The sequence below is a fragment of the Peromyscus maniculatus genome, chromosome 6, assembly GCF_049852395.1.
Source record: "Peromyscus maniculatus bairdii isolate BWxNUB_F1_BW_parent chromosome 6, HU_Pman_BW_mat_3.1, whole genome shotgun sequence".
NCBI lineage: Eukaryota > Metazoa > Chordata > Mammalia > Rodentia > Cricetidae > Peromyscus > Peromyscus maniculatus.
In genome coordinates, this window is record NC_134857.1 from 77,497,537 (window position 1) to 77,511,022 (window position 13,486).

The following is a 13,486-nucleotide window of genomic DNA, read 5'->3' on the forward strand; positions in this document are numbered from 1 at the left end:
TTTGGAAAAGAAACAGTGTCAGTTCATCAAGAAAGAGGTCTTCCTCTCTGAGGAAATGGAAACATACTCAATTGTCTTTTCATGTATTAGAGAAAGGTTTTTTTTTTTTTTTTTTTTTTGTTTTTTTTGTTTTTTTTGTTTTTTCGAGACAGGGTTTCTCTGCGTAGCTTTGCGCCTTTCCTGGAGCTCACTTGGTAGCCCAGGCTGGCCTCGAACTCACAGAGATCCGCCTGGCTCTGCCTCCCGAGTGCTGGGACCATTTTCAACAGACAGTGTCCCATGTTCAAGTCCAATTCAGCCAAGTACGGCTGGTTCTTAAACTTCTTCTAATTCTGCAAAATTCTTTTGAATGTGGTTTTTGTCTTCTGAAGTTTGCCTTATTAACCAATAGAATGAATAAATTGTTTAGTGAGTAAAAACTAAAGGAAAAGGGAAATGCTCTTACTTTGAAACTAGTGATGGTTAATGGATGTGGATGGCTAACTTTATATAAGGTTTAAAATTTCTGTGCTTACAAGAACAATAGAGCAAAACTGGACTGCCAAATGGTAAGGGCTGCTAAGGGTTAATTTTTGTAATTGCCTGGTCTCGTACAAAAACTGCTGTTTCTGCTTCTGTAAACACAAGCTTGCTTTGCAGGAGATGACCTGCTTGCACTGCACAGAATGTAACTTTGTGTTCTTTGTCTTACCAAGCCCCTAACTGAGGGGGCTGGGCGCTGCAATTAGGAATCCGGAGTCCAGGGTGTAGACCTGGTGCTAGTGTCCAAATAAAAGCCTCTTCGTCATTTAAATTTTCCATGGTCAGACTGGTGAATCTCTGAACGACCCCAGACCCATAACACTGGAGATGAGAAACTGGTTGAGCAACATTTATCTTGGAAGTGGTTGCTAGGATGCCAGGTGCTGGGTTACAAATAGCTATGAATTTATTCTTAGGGTGGTCTGGACTTTGTAGGTCACAGCAACACAACTTCTGAATGTATTAAAAGTCACTGGGTCACATGCCTTAAAGAGACAAATTCACGGTATCTGAATTGAGATATACCTCCATCATTTTTTGTTGTTGCTATTGTTTTTTTCCAGAAGAACAGTTTACTCCTGAATTTGAATTAAGTAGAGAGACACTGAAGCTAATCAGTTGCTTGAAGACTATTTGTTTGGTCTAGATCGTTTGCTAGCTGGTATGGTCAGTCAAGCCAACCTGCCCGATTAGCTCCGGTCACAGAAGAGTTCACCTTCTGCCTTGCCCACCTGTTAGACCTGGATTCGATAATGGCTGAGCCTGGCTCTTTTTTCTTGCACCTGTAAATATGCATTGAGGCCCTCAAATAACATACAGAGCCAATAAACATAATGAATAGATTAATAATAACATCAAATCATGAAAGGAAAAGAGCAAACGACTGGTGTGCACTGTTGTCAGAGCAAATTCACCCAAGTAAGAAAAACAGCCTGTGAAGTCGGCTGCTGAGGAACGGCAATTTATTTAGAGAGCAGCAACTGCCATTCCAGAATGGATTATCTTCTGATAAAAGTGATGAATATGGATGTATAAAAGCCCGACCCGGGGGTGGGGGTGGGGGGAAGAGCTGGCTAAAGATTGCACCCAAGATAATTCAATTGATTCCGGTCAGAACTGCATTGCTGAGATGACTTAGCAGGATGGGCTGGGTGCTTGCTTGTCTGTGACAACCAAGGATTTAGGATGGAGAGATCTTCATATTGCTCCATTTTACTAATGTGTTTTATCAACCTACCACAGTGATGATGTTCCTTTGACCTGTTCACTAAAAAAAGAGAATTCAAGGCCAGGATCTCCATGAAGAACAAAAGAGCTGTATCTACTGACTCCTCAGAAAGTTAAAACCACAGTAAACAAGAGTGCCCCGCCCTCATAGCCTTTCCTGCCATCTTTCCAAGCACCGGTGAAACTGTGAGCCCTGGGTGAGAGGGCGTAAGAGAGCTGCTTTAATTCAGAAGTTCAAAGTCTCCCAAAGGTCTTTGGGCTTTTGCCCCTTGGGTGGCTCTATTGGAAACTAGGAAACATTTAGGAGGCAGGGTCTAGGGAGCTCCTTAGGTCACTGGGGGCACCCCTTCTGTTTGCTTTGTGGATGATGACGGAAGCAGCTTTCCTCGGCCATGCATGCCCACCACGTGTGCCCTTCTTGTCTGAAGCCCAAAGCAAGAGAGCCCACTCACTGTCTCAGCTGAAAACCTCCAGAACCATAACTCCAGCCTTTCCCTTCCGAAGTTAGTTATCTCTTGTATTTTGCATTATTGATGGAAAGCTGAACGACTTGGAAGCCATCCCTGTATTTCTAATAGAGGCCAACTCACCTTGAATAACACCAGGCAGGAGCTGTAAAATTGCTGAGCGGGACAGAATAAGGTTTGGAACCCGGGTATATTCAAGTCCTGATCATTATTTCACCTTGGGCAGGCTTATCATCTTTCCAGGCCTCAGCTTCATCACCTGCACGCAGGGACGTTCTTGTTTGCTCTACAAGAACACAAGATGCTAAATGAGGTATGAGTTCGTGGCACAGAGGGCACAGTGGTGTTACTGTCTCCTCTTAAGTATTCCACCAATTGCATGGGGTCTAGGGTGATTTAGCCGCCAGCTCAGAACAACCAAAGATAACTCCACATAACCAGAGTATAAACGAGCTCTCTGCTGTAATGTTAGACCGTGTTTGGAAAATGTAGACTAATATTGAATTCATGAGTTAATGTTCTTTCTGGAACTCACTTCCTGTGCATTGTGTGAACAACCCACACAATTAATCCAAGCGACCTTTTCACTTAAAACTCGCTGTTCAACTGCACCCCCCACCACCACCGCACAATGGTGTCGGCCTTCCACTGACTGTCGCTTGTGCCCTTCAGATTTCAGGGGGGGACGTAGACTAGAATGGTGGTAAGAAAGAGGCTCTTGACCGGCCAGCCATTCTGCTCCTAGGATGGTTGTGGTTACAGAGGTGATTGGTTTACTTTGTAAGGACAGATCCACAATTCACTGGCTGGCTGGCTCAGCAGCATCCTTCCGTGTTAATGACATCTTGCAGTTGGGTGGGAAAACTAATAATAGGAAGCAAAAGAAATGCCCCAGCATGCTCACAATAGTGCGTCTCTCTGGCTTTCTCCTTGGAGACTGTGGTAGGACGCAATTACTGATGGTCTTTCTTGTTAAGTATCCTTAAAGTTTCCATTTGCCTTTTTAAAAAGTTTGTCTTATAATAAAAGGTGTACTACCAAGTGAGTTCCAGGAAAGGCGCAAAGCTACACAGAGAAACCCTGTCTCGAAAAACCAAAAAAAAAAAAAAAAAAAAAAAAAAAGGTGTAGCAAGACCTGTACAAGAATAAGCCAGTCAACATTCTAGCGTAGAGTGGGGAGGGCTTCACAAGCCCCCACCTGTAACTGAGGAGCCATGGACAGACAGCTGGCTGCTTCTGGGGAGGGAAAGTCAGGTTTCTTTAAGGGTGTGGCTCTGGTGGGTGAACCATGCTGCAGTGGAGGGCCCCACACTCAGGAGTATATGCATAGCACAATTTAGACTTGGTATTTGTAGTATGAATTCTAATTGGTTTTAATAACAAAAGCCTGGAGTCAGATATAGAGGTAAATGCTGAAAGATCGGAGAAGCAGATAGAAAGACTAGAAAGACTTCTTACCTCTCGGAATCCTCGCCTGAAAGAGCCAAGCTCCTTTCTCCACCCTGCTTTATCACTTCCTCTCTCTGCCCAGCCATATCACTTCCTTCTTCTAAGTGGTGAGATTAAAGATGTGTACCTCCCAAGTAATGGGATCAAAGGCATCAGATCCCAAGTGCTGGGATTAAAGGTGTGTGCCATCTCTGCCTGGCCTCTAGTGGCTAGCTCCACACTCTGATCTCCAGACAAGCTTTATTTGTTAAAGCACACACAAAATACCACCACAGTCATTTTAAAAAGAAAACACAAAATTGGAGTGGTAGGAAGGTGGGGGTGGATAGAAGAGAAGTTAGGGGGAAGAGTTGAGGATGAATATGAGCAAAACACATTGTATGAGATTCTTAAGGAGTTAATAAAAATATTATATTGAGAATAATATGTGCACAGTTCCTTTTAATGGAAGTTCCTCCCCTTCACCAACTTTGTGGAACAGCTGTTGGAGAGAAGTTATTTCTCCTCAACTCCAGGCTCCCCGGTGAGGAGAGGCTGTTTGGGACGAGAAACAGCACCCACTCTTTCCCGAAAGGATAAAGCATTGCTCCTTTATGAAAAAGAAAGTCACAGGTTCCTGCCCCTCACGGTGACAGCTAGCAAGGCTAATTGTTCTCATTCTCCGTGTGCTGTTTATTAGTAAAAGAAACAGCGGGCGAGCCTGAGGGGGAGTCAGAGCAGGCTCTATATTTAGTCTTAAGAGTCAGGCGGGGAAGGAAGGCCTCTGGCTGTGACCAGAGGAAGCTGCGGCAGATGGGCAAACTCTCCTTTTGATACTAAGAGAGTCTGAAACCCATGTGTTATCCCAGTAAGACAGCCCAGGAATGATGGCAAAATAAGTCAAGATGAGTTAGAAGAAACTCTTTCCTGAAAGCAGATGACACCAATTAGGTGCACCTGAGCACTGACAGCCGCGGGAGGAAGTTGTGACCACGCCTGAGTTTTGACTTGTTGGAATCTTGTATCTTCGGTATCTTTGTTACATCATTTTAAGCAGGTATGTTTACCATTGGCTAGTTAAGGAACAAGGAGCACCGGGATTGTATTTTATTTTCTTGTTGTTGTGTGGAGGGGGGACATGTGTTCTAAAGTATGGCTGCCATAGCTCCTGTGCAGAGGCCAGAGGGCCACTTTCAGGAGTCTATTCGCTCTTTCCCGAGTGGGTTCTGAGGATTGATCTCAAGTCATCAGGCTTGTACTGCAAGAGCTTTTCCTGACTGGCTTTTCATGCCAGCCCCATTTCCATTTGTTTGTTTAAGCTGGGTTCTCACTATATGACCCTGGCTGGAACTCAGAGGGATCCACCTGCCTCAGTCTCCCAAATGCTGAGATTAAAGGTGTACACCACCGTGCTTGTCCTATTTGTTTTTAGGTGAAAAACAGTGCAGTCTTTTTCAGTTACCTGTCGTCTTGAGGTATTTGTGCACTGTGTGAGGATGTGTCACTGTGATTGGTGTAAGAAAGAGTTGAATGGCCAATGGCTGGGCAGGAAGAGGTTAGGCAGGACTTCCGGGGACAAGAACCTGGAAGAAAGAAGAAGGTAGAGTCACCAGCCAGACTCAGAGAAAGCAACGTGAACAGTACGGAGAGATGATGTAACAAGCCACGTGACAGAATGTAAATTAAAATAAATAGGTTAACTTAAGTTATAAGAGCTAGTGAGACAAGCCTAAGCTAAGGCTGAGCTTTTAATTAATAAGTCTCCATGTCATTATTTGGGAGCTGGCTTGTGGGACAGAGAAAGACTTGTTATAACCTATAATTAGGGTTATCGGGTTCTTTGGACTGTGAGATAATTATGAAACCGGGGATATAAGGAATGAACGTTTAAGAAAGCAATTGTTACTGCTTTTTCTCTGAAGAAGACTGTTTAGTCTGTTTTGTACTGCTATAACAAAATATCCAAGGCCTGGGCAGGTATCTAATTAGGGTTATTTGGCTCGTGATTCTTTGGGCTATTGAGTCTAAATGACAGGCTGCCAGTACTCTGGTGAGGACCCTATGGCTGCATCTCAACATGGGAAAGAAGCAGAAGCTGAATGGGGTCCTGCAGATGGGGCCAACATTTAAAATAATCCAGGCTAATGAGAGACCTAACTCCCTCCCAAGAAACAGTGTTAATGCATTTATTTATATAGTGGGTTCCCCGTGACCTAATTACTTTCTGCTACCTGTCTCTTGGGGGGGGGGGTTGCCCTGCTCAACACCATCTGACTGGAGATGCATACCCTGACCCCAGCAAAGGCTAAGATTGACTCGGAACTCCGTGTTGCTCTCCCTTATTGTATTATTTGTTTCTTATTTGGTCCCTTATTATCTCACTTTATTATGGCCTTTCCAGGTTGGAATCTAACCAAAAACATCTTGCTTCATATGAATTCAGTGAATATGTACAGAACAATGAAGAGTGTAGTAGTTTAATGAGAATGTCCTTCATAGGCTCACATGTGAATGCTTTGCCCCTACTTGGTGGAACTGTTTAGGAAGGATTAGGAGGTGTGGCCTTGTTGGAGGAGGTTTGTCACTGCAGGTGGGCTTTGAGGTTTCAAAAGTCCCCACCAGGTCCCAGTCTCTCTCTCTCTCTCTCTCTCTCTCTCTCTCTCTCTCTCTCTCTCTCTCTCTCTCTCCCTCCAACTTTCAAATAAGATGTAATGTAAACTCTCAGCTACTGCTCCAGCACCATGCCTGCCTGCTTGTTGCCATGCTCCACGCCATGATGGTCCTGGACTCACCCTCTGAAACTGTAACCAAGCCCCCAATTAAATGCTTTCTTCTAAAAGTTGCCTAGGTCATGGTGTCTCTTCATAGCAGTAGAACAGTAACTAAGATGGAAGCCAGTAGGATTTGGGGTGAGCCGTAAAATCATGAAAAAGGAAATGGGGAGTTTGGCGAGGCAGAGCTCAGAAGCCGAGCTTTTCTTTGGTGTAGATATGAAGACCCACACAGGAGGAAGGGAAGGGAGGAATGAAGAGGTCTCATCGGTTCAGAAGGCACGAGCTCAGCCACATCAGGCCCTGTCACACCCCTGGACACTTGCTGGGTCTGCCTCATATGTTCAGGTCAGGAGGTAGAGTGTCATCTGGAAAACGTCTCAACTTCTATAATGAGCTCGTCACAAAACAATGTCTTATTCTTCTGTGACTGCAAGACCCCTTCCTGTACTTTTGGCATCTATGTGAGATCCTTGTGTCTCTCAGGAGGTCAAACATAACCTCAAACCTTGGAAACTGTAGTTAGCATATTCTAAAGCCTGCTGGAGTAGACTGTTCATTTGCCCCACCAATTTTTTTTTTTTTTACGTCCTGCCATGACAACCCTAATATTGTTCCAGTGACAGAATGTGAAGATAAGGAGACAGCATTCTGTCTTCTTACCATATGCCCTGAGAAAGATGCCACAGAAAGAATATCAATGAAAGACACGGTACTGTGACTTAGAAATGCAAAGACAAGTGAAGCGCATGGCAATGAGTTAGGGTACCTGGCTCAGGAGGGGTGTTAAAGAACGCTTCCCAGAGTAAGAGGTATTTTAAGTGAGACCTAGAAAGTACATGGGAGTGGTCAAGTAAAGATTGTCAGACATTGGAAATAAGGGAAAGAACTCCAGGATAGCGTGAGTGTGCGTGCGTGCCTGCTGCGTGCGTGTGTGCGTGCGTGTGTGCGTGCCTGTCTGCGTGCCTGCCTGCGTACATGGGAGGGACTAGGTAAAGTCTTAGTTCCTCAGGGCACCCCAGTTCCCCATTTAATCTCAGGAAAGGAAGACCCCCATCCAGCCAGTCATGATTGAGCCCTGTCCCTCAGGAGGCTGAGGCTGGAGGCCATATTTAAGGCCAGCCTGATGTACATGGTGAGATGTCTCAACATAAAAACAATTCTTAAAAACAAAATGAAACACATAAAAGTAGTAAGGAGTCTGTCCCTCTTAAAGGAAGGAGGCAGGGCAATGGGAGGGAGAGGGGACTACTTGAAGGGGAAGGGGGAAAATATGACTGAATACATTGAACTCACGTGTGAAAATGTCATGAAACCCATTATTTTATACAGATAGCATGTGCTGATGGTTTTTTTTTTTTTTTTGAGAATATTATGATTTGTGTCTTTGTTACTGTGAAAACATTCTCTGTGGCTAGGATAACATTCTCTGTGGCTAGGGTAACATTCTCTGTGGCTAGGGTAACATTCTCTGTGGCTAGGGTAACATTCTCTGTGGCAAGGATAACATTTTCTGATAAAAGCAACTTAAGGGGGAAAGGTTCATCCTAGCTTACAGTCAGCCAGGAAAGTGAAGCCACACGGTACCAACGGGACAACTAGAAGTGTCCTTCTGTGGTCAGGGGTGCTGTCCAAGGAGCGTCAAGGAGCTAACACCATTGCTCTGGAGGCAATGTGCTTTGAGGATACTGGGCAATGGCAGAGTTCTGCTGGGATCTATGGAATTAGCTGACTCCTGGCCAGGCAACCTTGCTGAGGCATCTCAGACATCTAATGGCTGTTTAAAGGAAAACAGTGTGGAGATTTTTTTTTTTAAGCAAACTGAAAATAGAATTATGACAGGATTCAGCTATGCCAGTCTTATGGATATACCTAAAGGAATCTAAGTCAGCCTTTAACAGAGACCAGCACATCTGTGTTTAATGTGTTTGTTCACAATAGCCAGGATAAAGAATTACCCATCAGAAGCTGAGAGAGAAAATGTGGTATATGTATACTATGGAGTTTTATTCAGCAAGAAAGAAAAATGAATTAGTTCATTTGCAGAAAAATGGATGGAATGGGAGATCATTTTTAGCAAAGTAAGCCAAATGCAAACAAATATGATATTTCCTTCTCATGTGCGGAATAGTTCCATATATGAGTGTGATAAGAAAGTAGAAAAAGTCTTATCGGGAGGAGGGAAGGCCAAGGAGAAAACCTAACAGGTTGGGGTAGCACATGACAGATCAGCATGAAGATGGCATTATGAACACATCGTTTGTACAATGAATGGTTTAGTGTCAGCACTTAATACTTGTTTTTAAAGTCTAATGGTCATAGAGACCTCCTGCTCTTTGTATTGTATGTACCACAGTCCAGAGTGAAGAGACAAAGCTGTAAAGTACACAGCTTCCAGGCAGGTGACTTGTAGTCTAAGTCAGCTGTGGTTCTGCAGTAGAGGAGTGACGTTCCCACTTCCTCCATGCAGCACCCGCCCTTGGCCTCCTGTGTGCTCCCCATTTTGTGCACCCAGGAACCAACTGGAGAGACTGTCGATATTAGGTTCCCGTGCCTGTGGGCGGCCAGCTCCCACCTTTTCCAGGGTTCCTATGAGGAGGAGAGAAGGATAAGAAAATATTAGATAGAAAGATAGCAAAGAGGAGAAAGACAGAAATGCAGGAGAGCTTCTGGAGAACCTGGGTCAATACTCAAAGGCCTCAAAGTTTTATTCAAAAGGCTTTTTATAATATGCCAAGGGGAAAGGCAAAAGGTCTCCCCTTTGCAAGATCAAAGCACACCATACAGCCAAGTGTAGACCCTTCCAAACACTTGGTAAACACACCCGTGGCCAAATCATCTCCTCATGCATCCCTGCTGGGTAAAGCAAGCTCAGAATCTCTGACCCTGAGTAATTTGGGCCTCCACACATGCCCAGCCTTTAGTGATTTCAGCTCATTGGTTTGAGGCAATACCGTGGACTTTTCATTTTAGACAAATACCCCAGCAATCCAAAGCACAAACTTCCTGAGCCACACTCTGTAAGAAGCTGGCGGTACCTGCTTGATGATGTCAGGCCTCCAATAATGCAGCCAGCACAGTCATTCCTTGTGGCTATGTTTAGCTCATTTCATATGTCTATATTATCAAGTAACTTCATTAACTCAAGTTTGCAATAGACATCTACCTCCTTTGCATCATGTTTTATTTATATTTACCAATCTCGCTCTCAACATTGAAACTGACACTTCCTACTCATCCTTGATAGACACTTCAGACCACATCCCAGCAAATTCATTTCTTTTATTGATGAACTCACTGCTAGTAACATTTACCTGATGACCATACCGTTTTCATCATTTGGTTAACACAGCCATGGAGGAAGAATAAGGAATGGCTAGCTTTCTGATGTAAGTTATGTCTGCTCTTCCAGGAGCAGCGTGTGTATTGTAGTAAGTTATTTGGTTGAGTAGTAGAGAGTTGGGAGCCCTAAAGTAATAGTAAACTCTAAGAATCCACAAAATCTCAGCAATCTAATGTGTCAGCAAACTAATTCATAATTGGTTGGTTGTAATTACATAAACTACTATTTATTAAGTACCTACTGTGTGTAGGGTACTTTAAGTGCTTTGCACATATTAGTTTGAGTGATCCTTACAATAGCACTTGAAGGAATGTTTCTCCTGACAGAATCAGCATCTAAAATACATCTTGATGGGCTTTCCTAGGCACTGGGAACATTCCATTCACGAAGAGGGATAAACACAAAGCCTTTTCCTGCTCTCTAAACCCAGGACCCAAGTTTGGGATGAACAAGCATCACTCCACAGCAGTATGTGCTCAAGGAGTCGGCACATCCACCGTTAGGAAAGCTAGGTGCCGTCTGCCAGTTTGCCTTACTTTGTGTGCAGGTTGTTCCAGGTATCACAGCTCACAAGAACAGTTATCCAACCACATCCTCAGAGGAGAGATGGAGGATCAGAACATCTCGAAGGGCATTTTTCTGAAGAACGTGAAAGACTGTAGAGGATAGTAAGATCCAGGTAACATAAAAGCTGCTGTGAATGCCTGCAAGGCTACAAAATGGACCTGTGTAGACCGCGCGGCTGTAAAACAGACTTCGGCAGGACCTGTGTGGCTACAGCAGTTGCAAATGACTCACTGTGTGTCATCAGAGAGAAGCATTTCCCACCCCAGGTGGACTAAATTCGAGGCAGGGGGCTCCCCATCCCTGTGAAGAGAATCAGTCCTACCTGCTCTGAAAGTTTGGGAGGAAATTCCTTCCTGGGTGTGGGAAAATATCCTGTGACTTCTTGGATACCTTTAAACGCTGAGAATTAATTTTTCCAGTGTAAAAAATTATGTATTAGGGAACTGTTATGCAAGATATACTACACTCATGCTTTCTTAGACAAAAGTAAAGCATGATTCTTGCTTTCAGATGATGAATGGATTAAAAATAATTAAAAAATAAATATGGGGCTGGAGAGGTGGCTCAGCAGTTAGCAGCACCTGCTGGTTTTGTGGAGGACCTGGGTTTACTTCTTAGCCCCCACATCAGGAGGCTCACAACCCCTGCCTCTCTGCTTCAGGAGATCTGATACCCACTTGGGGCTTCTGTGTGCATCAGGCATGCACATGATGCACACACATACATTCTCAACACAGAAAAATAAAGAAATCTTTTTAAAAATGCAATAATGGGTTGCTCAACTTCCCAGCTGCACACCTGAAACCAAGTCAGTTAATATTTTTGTAGCCACTTGATGAGGAAGTTGAGGTTGAAGTGATAAGATGGATACTGAGCCAGGAATTGCTCAGGATAGAGCAGAGATACTATCAAGAATGACATTGCAGTTGTATTAAAGTGGTATTTCATTCAGCAGATACAGCCAGGATCAAGCCCTGGCTCTAACCTGCCAACTCTCAATGGAGAGGATCTGAGGGTCCTAGACAAAGGAATACGTAAACACAAACAAATAAAATGACACTCTACCATGTAAGATCTTTCCCAGCACACGATTCTCATGGCCTAGACTACACCTCGGAGAGAAGTTCTTCCTTTGAGTTAGGCTTGTTTGAATGTCCCGAAGACAGAACATGAAGTGTGAGCCCAGAAAAATCAATTTAAGAACGTATTAAGGGGTGCAGCAAAAATACAGACCCATTGATATAGAACAAGGGAGATGCCGGAGCTGATCCTGCCGGTCCAGCTGCCGCTGTCCAGTCCAAGGAAGATGGGGACCAACCGCAAGCTCCTTCATGCTGCTTGATCCGGTCCTAGCCACCCAAGAGAGCACATGACCCCTATTCCTCTGCTCTTAAGCCGCCAGGCAAGGCCATGCCCTAGGGCTTTCTACCCCCAAGCCTTTGGCTGAACAGAACAAATTCCCACAAGAGCAGGCGGCTTGACCCACCACAGTCTGTGCCCCTCCAACAACCCAAACCCTCACCCTAGACCTCTCAGCTATAATGGGCAACAAGGAAGAGAGAACTCCGTGCTCTGGCTTTTCATAGGGACTTTAGCCTTTGCTACCAACCTTGGATCTTCTTGCCCAAGAGTGTGGGACACTGCCACTCTATGGGAGGAGAGAAAGGAAGGTAGCTGAAGCTGCCCAGAGAAAGAAGTACAAGGAAAGAACAGGAGATACATCTGTGTATGCCGAGGCAAAATCTGTGTGTCGATTAAACACACCTGTGCACCCGGCAGACCTGGGATGCCTAACAGTGTTTCCTTACAGTTTGCCACAGCTTGAACAGGAGTGCGTACATCTGTGTGAAGCTGAAGTGTACTGGGAGGCAAAGTGTGTTCCTCACTCCCTTCAAGAGTATTACCTGCTGGTAAGGATTTGGCCAACTTCAAGCTAGACCCCTCCTCAGAGAGAGGCTTTGGTGACCCTACATCATCCTGAGAGAGGGCCACCGTGAGGGGAGGGCTGGAAGAGAAAGGCCGAAAAGGCTGTTGCCTTTCCTCTGGAGGTCAACAGTGATGCATTGTATCACGAAGCAAGCGCGGCTTGTTTTCCAGTTACCTCAGTGACCCATGTGGTATGTCCATCACCTGCAAGCATCGTGAAGAAATGTGCTAGCTGCGTTGTAGCTTAAGATGGAACATTCGTCAGATTCTGAGAAAAATGACTTTTTAAAAAAAAAATGTCAGAATGAGATTTGACTGAGCATAAACTATGCAGCAGGCGCTTCTGCACCTATCGATAAATTATCACGCTCGCTCTCGTAAAAAACGCTGTGATTCACGGACTCTCGGTGGAGTGAGGAACACACTTTGCCTCCCAGTACACTTCAGCTTCACACAGATGTACGCACTCCTATTCAAGCTGTGACAAGCTGTAAGGAAACACTGCCATGACATGGGGCTGTTAGGCATCCCAGGTCTGCTGGTTGCACAGGTGTGTTTAATCGACACACAGTAGATTTTGCCAATGCCAAGCCCTGGCTGATTCCTCTGTCTTCTCCGCTGCCGCTCCCAGGACACTGAGGGATTCTGAGGAAGCACAAAGCCCCCCTGCCAGGGTCCATTCTGATGCATCTTCTCTCCTAGGCTGGAATGTCACTGCTGTTCAATCCCTTCCCTGAATTCTCCCGAATTGTTGAGATGGTCTATTCCAGTGACTCCACATTCCTTCAGGCTCTCCAACGGTCCCCCTTCAAACCTCCTCTTTCTCCAAGACCACTTCATTCTTAGCAGATGGCCGTTCTAGTACAATATTGCTCCCCCTTTCCTTTAAATGGATGCTCCCCTGACTTCACTCCAGAGAGACCCAGTCACCATGGCAACCACTGCCGGCTTTGGTTCATTTCCTCAGAAACCCCAACTGGCAGAGATGGTTGAATCAGGGAACTTTCGCAAGAAAATTCTGGGAGCTTTTGATTCTTGGGGCTAAAACCTTGGAGGAAGCTCCAAATTTAAATCACCAGAAAGAAACTGATCCCCAGCTTAAAGGATAAGCCAAGAAGGGCCTAGAATCAGCAGTCTGCTGCCCTGCTGGCTGCTGGATGGGTGTCACAGGGTTTGTGAGACCCTGCTGTCAGAGGCATGATCACACTTTGTTTCTTTGCTCTGAATATACATCG

At 44.9% G+C, this 13,486-nt stretch overlaps 2 long non-coding RNA genes across 2 annotated transcripts; one reads left to right on the forward strand and one right to left on the reverse strand.

Annotated features, from left to right (window-relative positions):
* Positions 1-312: 312 nt before the first annotated feature.
* On the reverse strand, positions 313-7,888 carry LOC121830249 (uncharacterized). The gene is made up of 4 exons (XR_013052234.1): positions 7,712-7,888; positions 5,107-5,227; positions 2,340-2,502; positions 313-1,789 (listed from the first exon to the last, which is right to left on the reverse strand). It is a non-coding gene; the product is annotated as an uncharacterized LOC121830249 (long non-coding RNA).
* Positions 7,889-7,905: 17 nt separating this feature from the next.
* LOC143273919 (uncharacterized) lies at positions 7,906-10,869 on the forward strand. The gene is made up of 2 exons (XR_013052235.1): positions 7,906-8,496; positions 10,316-10,869. It is a non-coding gene; the product is annotated as an uncharacterized LOC143273919 (long non-coding RNA).
* Positions 10,870-13,486: the final 2,617 nt, after the last annotated feature.